The 6,553-nt window shown below is 39.4% G+C and overlaps 1 protein-coding gene across 1 annotated transcript in view; it reads right to left on the bottom strand.

Annotated features, from left to right (window-relative positions):
* Nucleotides 1–185: 185 nt before the first annotated feature.
* Nucleotides 186–6,553, bottom strand: part of PLCE1 (phospholipase C epsilon 1) — a 335,041-nt gene continuing 328,673 nt past the window's right edge. The window contains exon 32 of the mRNA XM_040254554.1: nucleotides 186–4,631. The gene's annotated coding sequence lies outside the window, so the exon portion shown is untranslated. The remainder of the gene's footprint in view (nucleotides 4,632–6,553) is intronic.

Here is a 6,553-nt window from a genome sequence, read left to right as displayed (position 1 = left end):
TGCATAGCAGTCCAACTAGTTTCTAAAATCAGTTTTAGGCTTGATTATTTAATGGTGAGAAATGTATGATTCAACATATAAATATTTGCTTCTAACCCACTTTTTAGATATTAAAAGCCAGAAATATTATGAATATTTGTTTAGATGACCAAGGGGTCTTTCCCCATTGGAACACAAGTGACCAGTACATGTCACAAATCATTTATTTTTCCAAACATACATAAATACATTTACATTTCGCTTTGGCAGCAGAAACTATACTTTAAATGAAAAATCAATTTTCAAATAGAGGTTCACCAACTCTTCCACAGTTGCACTGTGCTTTTAACCTTGTTACATATACAGAGAATCACAGTGGGACCATAAAATTATACACCTTATATTTGAATATCCTGTATGAATTGCTGCTGCTGCTGCCAAGTCACTTTAGTCGTGTCTGACTCTGTGACCCCATAGACGGCAGCCCACCAGGCTCCCCGATCCCTGGGATTCTCCAGGCAGGAACACTAGAGTGGGTTGCCATTTCCTTCTCCAATGCGTGAAAGTGAAAAGTGAATGTAAAGTCGCTCAGTCGTGTCCGACTCTTAGCGACCCCATGGACTGCAGCCTACCAGGCTCCTCCATCCATGGGATTTTCCAGGCAAGAGTACTGGAGTGGGTTGCCATTGAATTGAGGATGAAACATACTTGTGCACTTAACTTCTGTAGTCTTATACTGATGGGTTTCATTTTCAGAGCTAAATATTATAGTCATTAATGATAACACACACACATACAGCCCGAGGCTATTATAAACTAGTCTTAATATCTGTTTCTTTAACTAGATAAATATTAAACACCTACTATGTGCTTAGCACTGTGTTAGGCACTTCAAAGTGAACTGGGGTAACAACAAATATATATAGCCTCAGTCTTCCATGTCCTTGTATGCCCAGTCAAATCATTTTTGTCTGAATGAGGCATTACCCAGTTGAGTGTCAGAGTGAGCTGTCTTGAAGTTCAGAGACCTGTATCATCTGAAATAGGGAAGGTTTCAGAGGCCTGCTTGATGGCAGACTTCAGCATAGCATGTTTTGGATCTAAGAGATGTATATAAACAGCTTGGTAATCTTGGAGATTCAGTATCTCAAAAACATTCAGGAATTCCTGTCAAAATCCTTAGCCATCAGGCAAGGACTATACTTAGGAAGTTGATAGGTAGCAATGGCAGAGAACATTTAAGTTGTTGACAATGTACTGTATCATGGAAATGTTGACTGAGGGGTGGGCTTAGTGTGAGAGGCAGTCTCCTTTTCCAGTAACTTTTTGGAGGGCCCAGGGATTCCCCTGTTGCTGCTGATGTGAAAGAAACAACTGGAGGGGTTCAAGGCTGCCATCTAGAGATTTCTTTCGCTGTAGGCTGCCTTTCATTGTGCCAAGTTTAAGATCAGACACCTCCAGGAAAATCCTCCTTAGTAGCATGGGAGCAGAGTTGTGGAGTTTTCTGTTTTAGTTAATTCCATTTTACCAGACCAGTACACAGGTCTGATTACTTTTTGGAATTAAGCAAGGCCTCTGGGTGTCTGGCAGAGGAGGAGAGGTCTACAGAGAGATTGGAAAGGGAGAGAACAGAGGAAAGGAAAGATGTAGTTTTTAAGAAAAGTACATACGGAGCCACTGGGGAGGCCAACTGTCATTAATGAGCCTCCATTGTCTCCAGAGCCATCAAGATGGGAGACTTTGTTGAAAAGTAAATTTGACTTTTGACTCGCTTTTGTTGAGTCTGGACTCCATATTTCCCCCCAACTGGAGAATTTATAAATAAACAACTTTTACTTGCTAAGGATGACATGAAAGGAGGTGTTCCTTCAAGAAGGCACTTTCTGCCCAAATAATGTTACTTCCTACAAGTTTATCCTCAGACTTATTCTCAACTCCTTCACACCTTTATGTGATCTTACATTAGTTGGCAAAACAGTAGATTCGAGATGAGGTGAGAGAAAGGAAGTTACTGTTTCCTCTGGTGTCCCACATCACGTTGGATTCCCAGTCTAAATCCTTTCCTGCCAGCTCTCGTGATCTTAAAAGTTGGAATTACCCAACAGAGGGACAGAATTCACGCTCCTTTCTTTCTGTTTTCAGTGAAGCATCTTAAAACATTTTTCCTCAAAATCTTGTAATAAACCCAGCTTACATATTTAGATTCTTTCCCATATCAACTTTACAGATGAAAGTTTGCTCCCCAGGTTTTTAGTGGTCTGAAAAGTATGAAGTGGTAATGGGTGTAAGCCTGGGTGGCTATTTTAGATGCATTCTAAACAGAGGACAGTTTCTTTCATTTGGTATACTAATACAGCTGTATAATTCAGAGAAACTTTAAATCAAAAGTTCTTACTTTTGGCAAACACCAGGTTGTGCTGGTTAGTTGTAATAACAGAGTAAACCCTCTATATTTTTGAGCAGTGTGTCCCTCCTAAAATCCCTCTGACTCAAATACCATAGAGGATGTATTTTTACCTCATAATAGGATGAACAATCAAGATGGGTTGCAACATAGGCAGAAGGCTGGGTTCACTCACTTCCTAAAACCAGTTTCAAGATAAGTTCCAGATTTTATGCTAAGGACCATGGGGTGGGGTGGAGGCTTAGAGTCAAGGCCAGTTGATAAAACCTAGTGAGACCAGCCTTGCTTTCCATCTCACCCCTCTGCACAGTTTCATCTTGACGCTAGCCGGTTAGACTAGTAACTCGATTTTAATGACACAGTAAGCCCAACCAGAGGCTTCTCTGGTGGCTCTCTTCTCTTGACTGACGGAGCCAGTCAAGAATCTGCCTGCAATGCGGCAGACCTGGGTTTGATCCCTGGGTTGGGAAGCTCTCCTGGAGCAGGATATAGCAACCCACTCCAGTATTCTTGCCTGGAGAATCCCCATGGACAGAGGAGACTGGTGGGCTGCAGTCTGTGGAGTTGTAAAGAGTCGGACATGACTGAGCAACTAAGCACAGCAAAGCCCGAACAGATGGCAAAAATGCCCATTAGTTGAGACAAGTTTGATTACGGTTTCTGGAATTTTTTTTTAAAGTGAAGGTAGCATTGTGCATTTGTTGTAGACTGATTATTTGATTTAAAAAGAAACCTGTAGTACTGTACAAACAGCATCAACTTGAAATAGCCTGAATGCTGTTGACAAGCAAACAGTGATTCTTTTAGCAATAAGGCTTTTACTTAGAACTTCCAATAACATGAAGGCTGTGTTGTGTGTTTTTGATACTTCTTAGAGTACACGAAGAAGGGGGAATTATTTTATTCATTTTTTTTATGGTGAAAATGTCTCAAAGCAAAGATTAGAGATTTTAATATGTTTTATAATTTGAAGAAAAACATCAAATTTGAAGGTCATTAGAAAGATAAAATTTGGATTTTACTTTAGAGGAACACATTTCATGTGAAAAGTCACAATTTGCTTCGTGCCAAGACCAAGACGAATCCTTTACACTTACATGATAGTCTTACACAGCAAGGTTTTAAAAATAATTTACATTAAATGGCAAGTCACATGAAATTCTGGCCTATTTCAGGTATTCAGGGTATACATTTTCTTTTAAGGAGATTTGTTTTCAAATAGTGAAATAGAACCACTAATACTTCTAATCTGCAAGCAATACCAAGAAAGCTGTGTGTAATAAATACATAGGCACAGTGTCAGTACAAACCTCGCAAAATAAATACACACCAACTCAGTCTACTTTTGCGTTAGAAACATGGTTACGTTTCTTACTAAGATGCCACAACTCAGTAGATATGTTATTCTAAATTCATTTTGTAGAAACCAAAAGTCTGTGAATATAAGCAATAAACATAAAAAAACAACATCATTCTATATGTAAAAAGAAACACTAGAGAAGAGTTCACAATGGTACACAATACAAAGAGTAAGTTGAATTACTTTTTAATGAGTCCTAGAGGACATATTTACACTTGCAATGCCCCAAAGCTTCCAATTCTTATCCATAATAGGTATGACTAAACTAGCCTGCTTGATTTCTTACCTCTGTGCATCTTGTTCCCAGTTTTCTAAATCAGGTCAGCAAACTGTGGCCCTTGAGCCAAATCCAGAACCTGCAGGTGGCTGTTGAACTAAGAATAGTTTACGTTTTAAAATGGTTTTTCAAAAAATCCGAAGAGGAATATTTATGCCATGGGAAAATGATATACCATTCCAATTCCACTGTCTTTAAATAGTTTTCTTGGATCACAGCCACATTCAATCATGTATGTACCATCTATGGCTGCTTCTGCATTAAGCTGAGCCATTGCAACAGAGACCATTTGGCCCATAAGAACGAAGATATTTACTGACTAGCCCTTTACAAAAGTTTGCTGACTCCTGTTCTAAGTCAATTATTGCAAGCTTAGTGGTGGTTTTTCCAGCTGTTGACGTGTAAAATGGCAGTCTGCTGGGCTTCTTTGCTTCATTCAGCAGGAAACCAGTTAGTTGATAGCAAGCCCTGTACCATTTCACTTGATCTCACCGTGGACCTTGTATCAAGAGTTCAGAAATCATAAGTTTCCAGTTTTGTTTATGAAAATAAGGGAATTTGTCTCCATTATGTTCCTTCTTGATTTTAACTTCTTGCCAAAAGATCGTCACCTGTAAAGTTGTATACATAGGCCTGTTAGTATTAATATCTTCAAAGCGAAGCAGCAGAAATAATTCACAGTGTAGCAAGGTTTAGGGTTGTTCAACCAACAAAAACCCACAGCTCTGGTGGCTGGGTTTGGGGCAGAGAGTATTTCCTATAAACTCATAGTGTTAGAATGTGATGTTCCTGGGAGGTGGAACATTAGGCTATTTCTACCCTGGAACACCACATTCTTTAGAAAGTTTTTTAACCACAATTAAACTGTTCAGCTTTTTTTTTTTTTAAAGGTGGACTTCTTTCAACTGCTTAAATATATTACTTAAGGTAAATAATTACTTGTTTAGAAATTCTTAGATGATTATTAGGGGTAACTCTTGAAAGTTTAGAGGTGACTATTTCAGAGCAAATAACATGAAATATTATGTTGCTCAGAAAGCAATAAAAATACTAAACTTGTTTTCTTATGAGCATATACAGAAAGGCCCTTCTTTTTTCACAAGTACTCTTTCTTGGAGACACTATTTGTAAAGTTAATAATATGGGACATATATTACCTGAACCTTCCCCAAATTTAGGGAAAGAAGTCAACTGACTGATTATGAATTTCTGCTTATGATAGGAAAATTGAATCCAAAGGCAGTCATCTAAATCACCACCACCTTCCCTATCCTCATAAAATATAAGCAACTAGTAGTGCTTATTAAAGCAAGCATATTATTTTGAAGTCAGATTTCTAATAGAGTTGTATTATGTACTTATTAATCTTCTGGCCACACCCAGGGCTCTTTCTCTGCCAAGTGTGATTTCACTCTGTCATTAACGGAGGTTATAACAAAGAGGTGAGAGGTGTGCATAACATTTTCACATGTATAATTTATTTGATACTAAGTTCTTGATATGGAGAAAAATATTTGAAATTCTGATCATTCTCTTTACTGTGTGCTCATAGACCCACTACCATGATGAGTCATTTTCCAAAAGCTGGAGAGGCTCAACATGGTGCTTAGTGCAAAAGCTCACTTAGTTCTTGGAGAAGAAGGCACTATCTCAGTGACACTGTCACTGAGAAGGAAAGGAAGTTGAGTCTGGAACTTTAAAAATAAGATACCAGGAAATTCTCTGGTGGTCCACTGGTTGGGACTTTGCACTTTCACTGCCGAAGACCCGGGTTCAATTCCTGGTCAGGGAACTAAGAGGAAGGAAGGTGGTAATAAAGACAACTACAAAAAAAGGGGAGGGTGTGGAGTGCCAGAAGTACCACAACAGAAAATGGGTGCTGAGCCTTCTCAGAGCCTGGAACAGCCCAGGGTTTCACCGTTCTGTGTAGATTCAGTATTATCTGACGCTGTATGATGTGGACTGCTGCCTCGGAGCTGAGATTTCTTTCTGGTGAGTCTTTGCATACAGAACCTAAACAGCCCTGACGGGATCGTGGGGTGTGCAGAAGCTCTGGAGGAGGTGGTTTCCTGGGTTTCGCTGTGTCTGTTCTGAAAGAGCTTTCTTTGTAAGTGTATCTGGGGCACCAGTTGTTTTAGGAGGTTGCTTCTTAAACACTGGCTCAATATGGGCTCCTGTAGGTCAGATGTGGCCCCATCAAGAGGTGTCCGTCAATTCTTTTAATTGTGAGCTATAATTTTATATAAGAAATACCTGATTGTGATGCAGACAGATGATGCCGCTGTGTAATGTAAGCAGCAATGCCTTCACCATGCTGTTGGTCTCTCAAGGATTTTAAATCTTAGAACTCTATGATGGAACAGGTGAAAAGAGGGCTTTAATAATCCCTTGAGTTCATTATTCAGGATTTGAAATATATCAACTGGAATTCCATCACCTCCACTAGCTTTGTTTGTAGTGATGCTTCCTAAGGCCCACTTACTTCACATTCCAGGATGTCTGGCCCTAGGTGAGTGATCACACCATCGTGATT

The sequence above is a fragment of the Oryx dammah genome, unplaced genomic scaffold, assembly GCF_014754425.2.
Source record: "Oryx dammah isolate SB20612 unplaced genomic scaffold, SCBI_Odam_1.1 HiC_scaffold_14, whole genome shotgun sequence".
In the NCBI taxonomy this organism is placed as follows: Eukaryota; Metazoa; Chordata; class Mammalia; order Artiodactyla; family Bovidae; genus Oryx; species Oryx dammah.
Note: the sequence above shows the minus strand (reverse complement) of the source record. Positions and strands in the feature narration are given on the sequence as shown.